The 16,053-nt window shown below is 42.0% G+C and overlaps 1 pseudogene; it reads left to right on the top strand.

The window, feature by feature from the left end:
- Window positions 1-15,207: 15,207 nt before the first annotated feature.
- LOC130854995 (ATP synthase membrane subunit K, mitochondrial-like) lies at window positions 15,208-15,392 on the top strand (annotated as a pseudogene).
- Window positions 15,393-16,053: the final 661 nt, after the last annotated feature.

Genomic DNA, 16,053 nt, shown 5'->3' with positions numbered 1-16,053 from the left:
GATTTTTCACCACATGAGACAGGATGAGAATCAACAAGTTTGAAAACATCCATTTGACCCATGAATTTATTAAGGCCAAGAGTAAACAGATGGGATGAGGCTGAAGAAGCTGGTTGGGAACCAAGGGCCTATTCCATACTGGCAACATATCAAGACCATTTAGATAATGACACCAAGGGTGCCAATAATCCATTATGGAACAAGCAATTCTTGTAGCATTGACATTTAAGCATAAAACATGCCAAAATGATATTGGGCTCTATTCACACATTAGTGCTAATAGAATAACCTTACATCCTTTCTTATCTTTCTAATTGTCTGTTTATGTTTTCTTTTTTCTTTTAATAAATAAGAAAATTGAAGGGACAGTAGAGTCAAGTGACTTGCCCAAGGCCCCAGAGGTAGTAAGGAGCAGAGACAGATCTAACTCAGCTTCTCTGCTGTAAGCTCCTTCTCTTTCCATTTCATCCCCGGCACCTTTCCTGTGGCCCATCCTTTCCCTGTTACCTCTCCTGTTGAGCCCCCATGTACAAGTGCATCATGCAGGATGCCAAAGGTGAGAAGATAATCAGGCAATGCAAAAGAAGGAAAACAGATACCACTCCTCAATGCAGCAGTCATTGTCACGGGAAGCAATGTTGCTGTGAAAACATGATGCCCACAGTGCTTTACTGGTAGAAAGGTAGGGATCGTTATATACACACATACACACACACAAGGCTGGTAGAGTCTAGATTGTGGAACCAACAGGATCATATCTGCGACTCTTTCTGACTGAGGAAAGTTCCCAAAAGATTCCTCTATGTGGTTTGCCTACATATGCCTCCTGAAGGAAAGACTTAAAATTTCACATTATGGATAAGCTTGATGGTGAATATGTAGGCTTTCAGTCATTCAATGGAATTTATTAAGCATCTATTAGGGTCAAGCCCCCGATGCTAAGAAGCTGGAGAGGAACTCCAACGTAACAGAATTCCTGGGTTCTGCCCTCCAGGCACTTTTTAGCCAGACTTGCCAAGGAAGATTAAAATTAGAGCTGGAGAGATGTACAACCAGTCTGCCCTACTAGCTCCAAGACAGAAGTGCTTGATTTCAGCTGGGGAATTGAGAGAGGCTTTATGAAGGAGATGAAATTTGAGCTGGACCTTAAAGGCTGAGAGCAACTCAGAAAATAGAGGGAAGTGCATTTTCAGCTAAGGAAACAGATGTGGAAGTGCGAGAGTGTGGTGGTTAGGGGACAGCATACCAGAGCACAGACAAAATAAGGGATGTGGAGGGACATGCAGCTGACTTTCCTATGGGTTTTTTGTTTGTTTTTGGCTGTGCTGCGTGGCTTGTGGGTTCCCTGACCAGGGATCAAACTCAGGCCCACAGCAGTGAAAGTGCTGCATCCTAACCACTGGACCACCAGGGAAGTCCCTCCTATGGGTTTTGAATGCTAGGATAAGGAATGCATGGTATAGTGTATTATGGTTCCCCGCTCTCCACTCTTCCTGCAAGAGAAGTACACATCTCCTTTCACTGCCATAGGATTTTCAGTGGCTCCAGTAGAAGGAGTATACATTTCTGTGCCATTGACACCTGTCTTGGTCATGTGACTTGCTTGGCCCTGACATGTAGACCACATATGCCATGTTTGAGTAGAAGCCTTAAGAGCCATTCTTTGTTTCCAACAGCTCTCTTGCTTTCTTCACTCTACACCAGAATCGCTCATCCCATGGAGGACCTGCTTCTTCAGCTGAGTCCTGGGATGAAGATGACCCATGGAGCAGAACCACAGTTGACCCCACAATGACCTATGACTAACATGTGACATAAGAAAGACATGAACCGTTACTTTGCTGTTGTAACTGAAATTTTGGGGTTGTTTTTTGCCATAGCAAAACTGACCAAAAATTTTTAAAAACTTTATTCTGAAGGCAATAAGTTCTGGAAAAGACAACAAAAATGTTCCCTCTCCCCTCCTTGTAGTGCCTTGAATTTCAGTGGTGGAAAAAACCATGTTTTCATTCCTGACTCTGTTCAGATTCAATTGCTTTTTCCGTATCAGAGACATTGGGGGTGGGGAGGGTAGAATAACAATTAGCTTAATGCTTGCTCTTTGTAGCCACTGGGTCAGAGTCACCTGGAATCTATGTAAATCTGATCAATTGCACTTGAGCATCCAACAGTTTACCAATGGGAGCAAAAACATCACTTGCTTCCAAATTGTTAAGGATAGCACCGATTTGCCAGATAGGAGTAAAGCTTTCAAATGTACACTTGAAGCTTTACTTTCCAATGTTGGAATATTCCATTCAGCCTCAGCAAAGAAATAAATGGACAGACGTTTCATGCTGAGACGACCCCCAGAGAAATGGCTTGGTGATGTTGCCACCAATGTAAGTAAGTTCAGGGAGGTTTCACTTTCACTGGGTTAATGAGAAGGATTTGAGAATATATTTGTTAGTACCTCTGTTTCTTATGTATCATTTGATTCAGCACCAACAAGGGTCATCATTCATCACGTCGTGTGGGAAGGAGCATGATGGGTGGAGAGGGCAGGAGCTTGATTAACACTAGTAATAGTGATGATGATAAAGCAATGAGAAAGAGAATGGGCTCTGGATTCAGTTAAACCCCAACTGCAAGAATGGCTTGCAACTTTACCAGTTATAGGTTCTGGGGAAATCTCTTTTTTAAAATACCTGAAACAAAGTTTCCTCATTTATAAAATGGATGTAATCATAGCTCTCTGCTACCGTGATCATGAGGATATGAGATAATGAACGTTAAAACACTCGGCATATGCTGTAGATGCTCATAAATGTTGCTGAAGTTGTCTTTCTTCCACTTTTAGTTTGTACCTGCTTCTCACCTGAATGCTTTTCCCTAACCCTATCAAAATACTGCCCATCCCTCAGTGTCTGGATTCATCATCTCATCAAGACATTCTCTGACTTCAGTGTGTGATGCTCTACCTTCTCTGAAACAGCAGCAAAGACGACAGATGTTCATGTTTGAATTTATTACTTAATTTATTCAGCCAGTATTTCTGGAGTACCTACTCTGTATCAGGCACTGTTCTAGGTGCTGGAAATATGGCTGTGAATAAAGTCTTGATCTCACAGAGATTACATTATAGTAGGAGGACTGGGATAATTAATAAACAAATAAATAAATATGTAGTAAGTCAAATAATAAGTGCTATGAAAAAAAAAAATAAGACAACAAGAAAAAGGAGTACCAGAGTGGGATGAACACTCTCTTGTATCAGATGGTCAAGAAAGGCCTCACTGAGGCAATACTGGAGTAGAGGGAGTGAGCCATGAAGAACCTGTGGGGTGACATTTCAGGGTAAAGGAACTAGCCAGTGCAAAGGCCCTGAGGCACTAGAAAGCTTGCCATGTTCTAGGAAGGACACTAGTGTGACTGAGCACAGTAAGCCAGGGAGAGGAGTGGGAGATAAGGTCAGGAAGGTAGGATCTGGTAGGTGATGGGAAGGACTTTGGTTTTTAGTCTGAGTTGGGAAACCATAGGAGGGTTTTTGAGCGGAAAAGTTACATTATTTTACTTATATTTTTTAAAGGCTTACTCCATATGCTGTGTTGAAAATAGATTTCAGAGGAATAAGGACAGAATGAAAGACAAAGTTAAAGGGCTTTTGCAGTAAGAGGTGAGAGACAATGGTGGCTTAGACAAGATGGTAATAATGCAGTGGTGAAAAGTGGAGTCTGGATATATTTTGAAGAAGGAATAAAAAGATTTTCTGATAAATTTAGAATGTGATGGGAGAGAAAGAAAGGAGCTGGGAATGACTCCAAGTTCTTGGGTCTGCACAATTGGGGGAAGATTGGGAGGTAGATTTGGGGTAGAGGGAGATTCACGTTCATTCTGGCATCTGTTGAGTTTGAGTTACCTATTCAATATCCAAGTGGAGACCCAGTAGGCAGGTGGATATGTGAGTCTGGAGTTAGAGGGAGACATCTAGGCTTGAAATTCAAATTTGGGGGTCGAAAGCATATAAATAAACTTTAAAGCTGTGAGACTGGTGGTTACTGAAAGAGTGTTCAGGGTTTGGGAAAAATGAGAAGGAACAAGGAAAGGAGACAAAGAAGGAGCAACCAGAGACAGAACTGAGAGAGATGCCCTGGAAGCCAAGTGATGGAAATATTGAAGAAGGAGGCAGTGATCCCCTGTAAAATGCTGCCAATAAGATGAATAAGGTGAAGACTGAGAATCGGCCATGGGATGTGGTAAGGTCTAGGTCGCTGGAGATCTTGCTCAGAGCAGTCTGCCAGGAGCCATTTTGCAAATGAGAGCCTGACTGAAATGTATTTAGGCAAGACTATGGAGAGAGTAGAATGGGAAGTGCTGGGTCTAGAAGGCTTATCTCAGGAGATTTTCTGTAAAGGAGACAAGTAGTTAGAGGGGGAGGTGGAATCAAGGCAGATTTTGTTTTATTTTTGCAAGACGAGTGGTAATTCAGCATGTTTCTATGCTACTGGGAACGACCCAATAGAAAAATAAATATTATTCATCAGGAAAGAGAAGAGATCATTGCTGGAAAATGTTTGTGGACAGAAAAGAAGGGACTCAATCAAGTACACAGTGGAGGGTTTGGCTTTAGATAGGAACCCAACTAGATCATCCAGAGCAATGAGAGGGAGAGCAGGGCATTTATGTACAGATACGGTTAGTTGGGAGAAGTGGGAGTTGGGAGAATAGGGAAGTTCTCTTCTGAGAGCTTCTGTTTTTTTTTTCCCTCCAGTGAAAAAGAAAGAAATAAAAGAATGGAGGAGATGCTGGAGGTTCAAAGAGAGAAACATGTGAAATAGTGATCTAAGGAAGAGGATCGAATGAATCTTGACAACGGAGAAGAATTGCCCTGCAGCTCTACAGACCCACTGAGGTTGGGAGTCATGAATATAAAATGAGACGCGTCACTGTGGTTGTGGAGATCCTCTCCAGCCACGATCAGCTGCTGGGTACAGGGGAAGAGCAGGAGGGGAGTGGAATTTCAGCATGGTTTTATCAGGCAGATGCCAAGAAGGAAAAGAATGAAAAGTGACTCCAAGGGAATGGGAATAAGGACAGTGCCTACAAGTGAGCAGTTGTTGATGAAGGGCCATGGAATGTGCTGATAAGTGGCGTAGGAGGGGGGAAAGTACAGATCTTAGAGGAACAAGAGACAGTGACGGGGATGGCCTCAACCTGGCGACACTGAAGAACTGCTGGAGTTGGAGTGTTAGGTAAAGTGGCCTGAAAAGTTCGTCAGCGGGTCTGAGTGTGAGATGCACAGAATGGCTGGGTCTAGGGTATGACTATGGGGTATGTGACTGGGGTGGGACAGAGGACAATCCCTCATCCGTGCTACCTGGGTCTAATGTCCCCAGTAAGCCCTTAGAGGAGACGAGTCATGTCTTGTAAGTCTTTGCCTTTCTCCCGAGCTTCCAGCACAGTGCTGTGGGTTTAGCAGGGGCTTCATTTGTGTTTATAAATCAGTGTTGAATGATAGTTCAATCATTGGAGATTATAGAAAAATCGGGCAACAAGACTCAGATATGTTACCATAAACTATGACTTTCTCCATTTCCCCCCCTAAAATTATTGCCAAGCCATTGAGATCAGTTAAAGGGGACCCTTGACCTTAGAGGTGTTAAAGTAATGGTTTCAATTATTCAAAGCCAACCATGGAATTCCATGGCAGGAGGTCGTTTGTAATTTGTGAAAGCATGAATTTGGACTTAATGGTTTGGAGTCTTAGCTGGTAAATGAGACTAGATAGCTACTTAACCTCTACATCTCAGTGTGATCATGTTATTTTACAGCTATTATCAGATCTGTAGGCACACTCTGAAGGGAAGAGAATTAATTATTTGCAAAAATTGCCTAAAACTGAGTGCAGTATTTTCATTGGAGAATCCGTAGAGGAATTGACATGCAAACCTCAAAGATGTGAAAGTAACCAAATTTCACATCCATTTTATTTAAATAGACTCACTGCTTTAATCTGTATCTTGGCATGTTGCTGAACACTCAGGCCAAAAAGTACCAGGCATCCGGGAAATTATCTTCAGCCAAAACTAGCCTTAGTGACAAACTTAGGGAAGCAAGAGAAAAAACCTTTTGCGGTCATGGGCTGGGAGAATGAAAATAAACCAAGATTTTTTTAAAAGAATTCACCTTGTCAGATAAAATGCACTGTCTTACTCAGCAGTGGGGAGATAACTGGGAGGCTCAAGCTTACAGTAATCAACCAAATCTGATCACACAGCAGCTTTCGCAAGAAAAAGAACGGGGGCTTAATTTAACGTTTTGGGAAGAGCCTGCTTCCTCTCCACCCATCCTGCCCAGAAAGACAAGGTCTTCAGAGGCATAACAGTAACCTCACCCTCACTCCCACGTAGTCCTCACCCACCGTGTGGTTCTCTGAAACCCACAAACCTCACTGAATGAATGAACTGCAACTGCCCTAGACAATAAATAGCAGTGTCTCACTTTGAGGATGTGAGTTGGAGGTTCAGAGGTCCAGGTGATCTGCTGAAGGACATTTAGCTCATACCTGGCAGAGCAGTGATTCAAATCACATCTTCTCCATCCAGGTCTTTCCCACACCCCAACCAGCCCTATGTTTGTGAGAGTCCAACCTAAGGGGTACTTTGTCAGCTCACACGGGCATTTGTCCTAGCTCCCTCATGGTACATTTCAATCAGGATTACAGTTTGGGAGGAAAGAATATCCCAGAAGCAGGTTTTCAGCCTTGCCTTTAAGAGGACCATGTCTTCCTTCACTGTCCCCTCTCTGCTTCTTCCCTTTCCAGTCCCACTGCCCTCCATTACCTCATATCATGCTATTATATCTAAGCTGAACATTCCACCACTTGTGTCTTTTCCTTCCAAACTAGTTTTCTCATTGATGTCAATTAATTTTTCTAAGATGCCAGCTTCATCACTGATTTTAAAGTGTTCACTGGCTGTTGTTCTCAGGACCAGGTATAGACTCCTTGGTTTGGCTTTCAAGGCCTTCATAATTTGGCCCCAAACTATTTTGTAATCTATGTCCCACTCCTCTGCCCCTGGTCACCCCAGAGTAGGCATTTTCCCAAATCTGAACCTTTCTGTCCTGTGTTCACTCTGAATGCAGTGTCCTCATCCCTCCTCTTGCACCTATACATTCTACTTCCATTCTTTCAAAGCTGAGGTCCATCTACTCCTCCTCTCAGCCTTCGCCAGGACACTCCAGGACATGGCAGTTCTTTCAGGGCTACTGTCTTCTATTTGCTCCTCCAGACCCACTTTCCACCCTCTCCATCCTTCTCCCTGCCCCAGGAAGTGAGTGCCATAGGCTGGCTCCCCGACCCCCCAAATACTGAAGTCTCTCTGTGGTTTTCCTCACTCACCTTTGTAAATAGCCTTTTTTAAAAAATTAAAGTCTCCTCAAGTTCCCAATTTGAATCTGACATCTGCTTCCTGCCAGGGCCCTGACTGATAGCTTTCCCTTCCTCTATATACTCACAGGCTTTATTTATTGCTTTAAGCCTTCATAGACCATATCAAAGGCTGCCTTGAATTAACAGCTATTTTCCTCTGTGATTATATATTCCCAGCCTTACTAAAGTTTCCTGAAGGCGAGAAATATGGATGACACTCCTGCGTATGCTTGACTACTCCCTTTACCACCTGCCTTTCCAATCGAACTTAGCACATCTTTTCTTGTTATGTGTCCCCGTGAGAAGGATGTCTAAATGGGTTAGGAAGAGCACACCTATTTAAACCCTAAGCCAACACATACCTGAAAGTATCTAATTATAAGGAAATAGGTGATTGAAGGGAGTTGATAATGATACATTGCACCTTCCTTCTCTAGGTAATTGGTTCCAGTTTAGTCCTGCTCAGAATTAAGTAAATCATCACAATAACTCAGAGACATTTCCATTGGCCTCAGTTTACCTACTTCCTGGCTAGTGGGGGCAGCTACAAAGAATGGTACCAACTTCAAGAATCTGAGACACTTTCCATCCCTTAGAAATGACTTCAGTTTTCCAGAAATCGAGGAAACAAGCAAAAGTGTTGTAAAAGGTAAATTTACCCCTCATGACTTTTGTGAAGACTAAAGTAATAAATATAAAATACCTAGCTCAGTGCCTGGAACATGGTATTATTCAATGAGGGTATCTCCCTTCTTCCTTATACTCAGATGCATATATATCATATATATATAATTATATTAAAATGTAGAGTTTTATACACAGAGTGTACATAGGTTTAATTACAAATGTGTTGCATACATTAAATGTAGTATCAACATAATACAGATTGTGCTTTTGGAAACTTTAACTGAGAACAAAATATATATGCTTTTAACGATAGTGAATATGCCATACATTAAGAGAAATTATCATTTCCCAAAATTCGTAAGCAAGAGAATCACTGCCTAAGACAATCTGCTGAAAATTAAATGTGATCTGTACAGTGTCCTTGTGGCAAATATGTGGTTTCTTTGTGAAATGCAAATATGGAAGTGTTTTTATTATTTTCATTGCCCTAGGCATTATAATTGGCTATAAACTCAATTTCTATAGATTCTAAAAGATGCTTTAAAAGGAAAGACCACTGAATCCATTGACAAGAAAAGAGTTATAAAGAACCAGCTAAAAAGTATCTTTATTTCCTTGTAAAAATCTCATAAATGATGGGAAATTAGGGACTGTATTACACTGACTCCCAACTCTAGGCTGGACAGGAATGAGTTGGCCTTTTGCAGATAGCCTCCATCTCTGCTTCTTTCTCTTCCTGCTTTTCTTTTCTTTTATTTTTAATAAATCTATTTTTTATTTTATTTATTTACTTATTGGCTGCGTTGGGTCTTTGTTGCCGCATGCCGGATTTCTCTAGTTGCAGCAAGAAGGAGCTACTCTTCATTGCTGTGCTCAGGCTTCTCACTGCGGGGGCTTCTCTTGTTGCCAAGCACAGGCTGAAGGTGCGCGGGCTTCAGTAGTTGTAGCATGCTGGCTCAGTAGTTCTGGCACATGGACTCAGTTGCTCTATGGCGTGTGGGATCTTCCCAGACCAGGGCTTGAACCTGTGTCCCCTGCATTGGCAAGTGGATTCTTAACCACTGCACCACCAGGGAAGTCTGGTCTTCTTGCTTTTCTTATTCCTCTGATACTTTGTTCCTTGGGCTGTGCTTCTTTTGCTTTTTTGAAAAAAATTTTCAAAGTATAATTGATTTAGAAAATTATATTAGTTTCAGGTGTACGACATAGTGTTTCAAAATTTTTATAGATTATACTCCACTTAAAGTTATTATAAAATATTGGCTACGTTCCCTGCACTGTACAATATATCCTTGTAGCTTACATATTTTATATATAGTAGTTTGTACTTCTTAATCCCCTACTCCTACCTTTCCTCTCCCCCTTCCCTCTCCCCACTGGTAAATCACTAGTTTGTTCTCTATATCTGTGAGTCTATTTCTGTTTTGTTATAGTCATTCATTTGTTTTACTTTTTTAGATTCCACATGTAAGTGATAACATACAGTATTCATCTTTCTCCACCTGATTTATTTCGCTAAGCATAATACCCTACAGGTCCATCCATGTTATTTCAAATGGCAAAATTTCATTCTTTTTTATGGCTGAGTAATGTTCCATTAGATATAGATAGATAGATGATAGATAGATAGATAGATAGATAGATGATAGACAGAAGATAGATGATAGATAATAGATACTAAGCAGAAATGGGGTACTTTGGAATCTCAAGTAATCTTTTACTCTCATTCTCCATCTTTTACTTTCATAAACCTTTTTTTCTTTTTTCCTCATTGGTCAGTTTATTCACTCAACAGATTGTCTTTTGAGTTCCTAGGATTCCACATTCACTTTACTCAAGGGAAGAGTTCATGCTCATTCAGTTTCCTTATGAAGAAGAGCATTAGGTGAAGTCTGAGTCCATGTGTCCTCTCTGGAGTGCATTTTTGACTCTTTACTGCATCATCTCACTCCTCAAGACATTTCTTCTTAGGGAGGTTCAATAAGTGCACAGCTGCCTCCCACAGAGGAAGTGTGAGGCAAGCTTCAGACCCACCATCCATCCAGAGGCATGCGTTGTTCCCTCCGACTCCTGGCATAGCAGTCTGAGAGGCTTTCCAGTTCTCAGTGGTTGGTTTGCCCTTCCTCTGGCATCCCATCATTGATAAAATCAGGGACAGAAAAGAAATAAGAAAAGAAGAGAAGAAGGGGGTGGAGAAAGGAAAAAAGAAACAAAGGGAAGGAAAGGGGAGGGAATGAAAAGGAAGGAAACAAAATAGCCATTTCACCCCACTGGTCTTAGGCAAATAATTCAGTAGATCATGAAGAGCATTGTAATGCAGGGTCTAGTTGTGTGTGTGTGTGCGCGCGTGTGTGTGTGTGCGCGCGTGTGCACACGTGTGCACACACGGAAGCACGTGCATGTTTGCGCACAAGAGCACATGTGTAGCTTTTGCTACTGCTTCAGAAGTTTCATTAAAATTTGTCACATTTGATCCATGGCCAGGATGCTCTTTACGTGCTTTACAATTAATGTACAATTAATTTACTAAACAAGCCAAGATGAACAGCCCCCAGAACTGAAAATGAGATGCCCTTTTTCTTGGCTCTGACTTAACATTCCTTGATTGAGTTACTATTTGGTCTGTTTCAATTTAGACCTATTTCTTCTCTCTAACAAAGGTCAGTTCTAGACCAAGGAGACCATATATTTTCAACTTCTGTGCACATCGCATGTCTTGGTGATATACAAGTACAGAAGATAATTACCAGGATGAATAAGGTCCAAAGGCATCCTGTATAATAACTCTCTCTCTCAGTCTCTCTCTGTTTCTCTCGCCATTTGGTCTTCAGGCTTAGGGTCAGCCAGAGACTCTCCAAAGCTTTGCAGGGACAGATATATCACTGCTGGGTCTTAGTATTGATGACTCTTGGCATGTGTTTCTCTTGTTCTGAGTTTTCATGGACTCTTCTGCAAGAAATTGTACTTGAAGAATTTAGCTCTGCATTCTTGGTCATGTTACTGTATTGTTCACCAGGGTCACTTGTTATGTTGAGTGTTTATCAGTGAGTTACCACTGACATTACAGTTGCTGGTGTGTATGCTTATTTTACTCCCATAGGTTATGACACAATAAGGGGCAAGAATCTTGTCTTTCTATTCACTTTTCATGCACTTAGTAAATGCTCCATAAATGTTCGTCGCAGAATCCATGAGTAGTTGTTATCTCTGAATGTTCTTTAAGAGTGAATGAGAATTTTCAGGTGTGAACAAATGGTATTCCCTTTGGTAGAGAAAGTTCCAAATTGCTGAGCCGTTTGGAATTTGTTTAGAGGTGTCAGCTTGGGTTCAGCATCATTATTTCCAGCAGTGAATACCATTTTTAAGTGCTTTCTACCTGCCGAGAACTATGTTTGATATGTAATTTTTTCTAATCTATTCAGTGAACCTGGATATAAATTTTATTATTTTCATTTTAAAGATGAAGGAAGTGAAGCTTACAGAGATCACGTACCCTGCCCAAGATTACATAGCTAGTGAGCAGTATGGGGATTCTTGTCCCAGTAGGTCTGCATTTATCCCCTACGTCTTCCTACATCTCATAATTGAACTCTAAGGGAAAAATAAGAATGCCGAAGTTTTTTTTTTTCATATGTAGTTTATGCAGTGGGTGGCTTTTCTGAAAACAAAACTCTTTTACCTTTATATAAAATGTACTGAATATCTATGCACATATCACCTTATTTAATCTTCACCCAAGTCTTATAAAGTATTATCTTTATTTTTTATAGTCTAGAGAATTTATAATTTTCTTGGATCAGAAAGATTAGAAAACCTGCCCCAGGACACCTGGACAGAAGTAGCATAGCCAGAACTAATCACAAGATTTTTGTGGTTTCCACCACATGACTCAACATCCCAAAGATAGCAAGGAATCCTAAAAGACTGACCAGGGAAGCAGTCAGCAGGCTCTAGTCTAACACTATAGAAACAGAATCGAAAGTCAAATATATGCTAAAATATAATGGCTCGAGCATGTACGTTTAAAGAACATAGATAGCAGCCACGTTTCAGTGGTGACTGGCATGGTTTCCATGGCAATGTGATTTATTTCCAGTAGAACGTGTCAACCTAAAATAGTAGGTTTTCCCTCATTAAGAGAAACAAATAAAAAGTTCATTGATACTTGTTTTTCCATTATGCAAAGATTATAATGTTTGGTTATGGCAAAGAGACAATGTCTCACCACAGACCCAACAGGAAATAAGGTCACCATTGTTTTTCTGGAACAAAATGGATTCTTGTTGGCCTTGGGGAGCTGCAGGAAACAAAGGACACCGAGTGCCCGACGTGCCAGGCCAAGGCTGGGGGTCGACTGCAGTGCCTGCAAGTGTCCTAGAATACACGCAAGTTCACGCTGGCTTCCCTTACGTGAAAAAACAGTTCAAAGAGAAAGAAGGATTTTCTCCAGGAAGGAGCGCTTAGCCTTGAACAGAGCAGGGAGACCCAGAACTAGAAGAAAACAACGGGAATGCAAGCTAACATTGATTGTGTTCCCTCCCCATCAGACACCATTCTAAGCGCCTCCGATGACGAATGGCCTCAGTTACTCTTCCCAGCAACCCCGTGGGGTAGGTACAATGATTAATACTATCCCTGAATTACAGCTGTGGAAACCAATGCACGAGCCATGCGGTATGCTGCCCCCAGGCACGCAGTTGGGAATGACAGTGTAGGACTTGAGTTCTGGAAGTCTGGCCCCAGAACCTGCACTTTTAACCACTCTTCTACATAGGCAAGGGAGTGAGAAAGGGAATGTTTCTTGCCCAAGATCCCACAGTGACTTAAGTGACCACCAAACTTAAGGTTTTAGACAGCAGGTTCACCCGCATTTCCATCCTGCTGGGCTGGCTCTCCCTGCACAGGCTAGAGTATTAGGAGAATGAAGAGACTCGTTGGAAGCAGAGCGGTGAAAGGGCTGAAGGCACCTGTTTTTCTCGTGCTTTTTAATAAACACACTCATGCTTCTAATTTCAAATGGTTTTCTCCAAAACTCCCTCGCCAGCTCCAACCCTGCTAAAGCTACTGTGAGGGTGTGCCCCAGTTTTAGTAGAGCTACAATTTGATTATGTGATCATTACTGAGCCTCAGAGTTGAACTTGAAATTCCTTTGCCATATGGAGACTGTTGTGTTTGGAGGAATGGGGTTTGATCTGCATTCCTTAGTCGGGGAGTGATAACGTAAAAGAGCTGCATTCCACACACCAGCTATCTCTGCTGATCTTGTAGATAAAAATAACTTGATTATAAACAGGGACATTGGCAGCTACTTGATGAAACTGAAAACTGAAAAAGTTTGTCTATGAGCTTGACTGTGAAGATAAACATGGGGGAGGCAGTTTTGCATAGTGAGTAATAATGTCACTTCTGCAAATGGGTCTGATCTCAGCTTTCACAACTCCTAAGTCAGTAATCTTGAGCAAGTTATGTAACCCCCCAAGCCTCAGTTTCCTCATCTATTAAATGGGGCTAAGAATACCACCCTCAGGAGTGTTGTCAAAATTAGGCAAGATAATCAACATAAAGTGGTTCTAACAGCGTCTGGCCCACTCTGAGCCTCACCCCTGCTTCCCTTGCCCTTTGCACACCAGCAATACTGAACGTCTCTTAGTTCCACCAAATAAGCCTTCCACTCTGCCTGGAAGGCTCTTCCGCTATTTGTCCTCTTGAAGAATTCCTCCTCATTCTTCAGGTTTCACTCAAGTGCTTTGGTCTTACATATCTTACATATCTCTTCCATCTTTTTAGCATTTCTAGCAACCCACCATTATAATACTTACTAAACTGTGATGATTTTCCAACATGTCTTTCTCTTCATTCTACTTCTTGAGTGTACATTAATCCTTGGTGCCCAGTACAGAGCCTGGCCCATCATAGGCATTCGATAAGCAGTTGTTGAATAGATGAACAGGCAAATACTGAGTTTCAGTATAAAGTCCAGGCTTATGTTCAACAAAACAAGAAAATCTTCTGGAGGTATTAGCAATCTAACATAACCGATTGGAAAGGCGCTAACCATAAAATTTAAAGTGTATTCTCATTTTGGTTTTAATCGAAATCCAAAGCTTTAGAAATTACAGTTCAAACATAATTAGACCCGGAAGAGTTTATAGATCATTTTTATGATAGAATGAGACTCACAAGGCCAGTGGAAGCAGGCTGAGATCATGACCCAACCTGCACTAGAGAAACTCCACAGGATTCAAATTCATGTCTAAACAATAAATTATCATTGATTTTTTGCCACCTAGTAAGTATTCTGAATAATAATGCACTAAGAGACATGAGTATATAAAAGCACATAAAGAATAACTAACCAGGAATTATCTTACACACTAAACCCAAGATCTGTGGAAATAGTTATATTCCTTTCATTGTTCCAAAGGGATAGCCAGTTCTTAGACCATTTCACTGTAATGGAAATAGAGCTAAGAGCTAAGTCTGGAAACCAGCCCATTCACACTGTTCAAAGCTTCTCTGGTCTAGACTGCTCTAGCAGGCAGAATACCAGCAGATTGAGAAGGACAGAATATTTCCACATGTTCTAAATGAGAACTGAGGGAATATGCCCCCCCCCCAAAAATGTAAAGACTCACTGCAAGATGCCACCCCTCACGTAGCCTGTTGACCAGCCAGTGTAAAGCATTAGCTTACAACCAATGGAGAGAGGAGAAGTCAGTGGTATCAGGATGAAGGCCAGTACCCCAGGGGCTTCTGGGGAAAGGCTCCACAGAGAAGAGGGACAGGCAAAGCTTACTCTGAGAGAGGTCCCACGAGAATTTTTCAGCTGTGGCTGGATTACTCAGGATGTCTCAGGCTTGACGGGGACTCTGAGGTTCCATAACTGCTTGCATAGACTGCCTTTTCTTTTGTAGACTCCCTCTGCAGTGTCGTGGATAGAAAGGGTGTGCGTGGGGCGGGGGGCACATAAGAACACTACCGTATATTCCTCAAGATACAGAGCAATCTGATACTTTCAGAAACATCAATATTGGGAAGACAGAAATGTGTGTCCAGAATGAGACCTGCAGAATGCAGTTTACGGGGCTTCTTCTAACTGGGCCAAGGGCTAGCTGTGTATGTTGAAGTACACAGGCTGCGGAATGTGTGTTTTTTGCAAGACTGAAATCATGACAGGTCCAGAAACTGATGTCCAACTCCATGTCACTGATATTAAAAAACATTTCAGCACGTATATTCTCACAGGTAGAATGAGTTGTGTACTGGCCCCCTGTGGAGGCATTGCTTTGATGGTCTTACACGTCAAGTTAAGGTCTAAAACACTCCAGCTGTGGAAGCAACCTATGGATTCTAAATTCTCTGTACCTCATCTGTTAATCTCCCCTGCCTGGAGAAGCTAATGTCAACTCAGTGTGACACTCGACGTGCACAAAAAAGAATCCAGTTAACATTTCTCATCACTTTCCCACTTGGTTGTTTTTAGGTTTTCATAGGACGGTAGTCATTCTCTTCTATGTGGTGGGCACTCAGTGCAAGTCATAATGCTTCTCCTGTCTATCTGCTCCCTCACTGATTCCACCCTAGAGTGCAGTGACTGCTCTTACCAGTGCCTTTGAGAGAGGAATCAGGCAATGAGAACTCAATCCTTTCCTCTCTCCTTCCTTTAGGGAGTCAGCTGCTCCCAGACAGCAAGTGTTCTGATTCTCTGTGCTCTAAGTTTTTCAGTAGGAGAGCTCCTTGGGTGACAGGGAGTGCTGCTGGCTGTCCAGAAGGGCTTGTGGCCAGGTGGGAAAGTCTGCATGAATCTGAGGTGCAGCACTGGAAACTCCTTCTTCCTGCACTTAAACCACAGTCACCATCCAACCTTTATTAGCAAAAGAGTGGCGCATGGTACTCCATCTGCCTGACCGTTCAGTGTGTCCCGATTTGTTCCAAACTGGGTCAGGGAAAAGGAATATCCTTATAGGCTCCCTAAAACCCCAATAGGTTTGAAGACACAGTTGATATTACCCACT

Source organism: Hippopotamus amphibius, chromosome 6, assembly GCF_030028045.1.
Source record: "Hippopotamus amphibius kiboko isolate mHipAmp2 chromosome 6, mHipAmp2.hap2, whole genome shotgun sequence".
In the NCBI taxonomy this organism is placed as follows: domain Eukaryota; kingdom Metazoa; phylum Chordata; class Mammalia; order Artiodactyla; family Hippopotamidae; genus Hippopotamus; species Hippopotamus amphibius.
The sequence above is the reverse complement of the archived record's forward strand: the minus strand, read 5'-3'. Positions and strand labels throughout refer to the sequence as shown.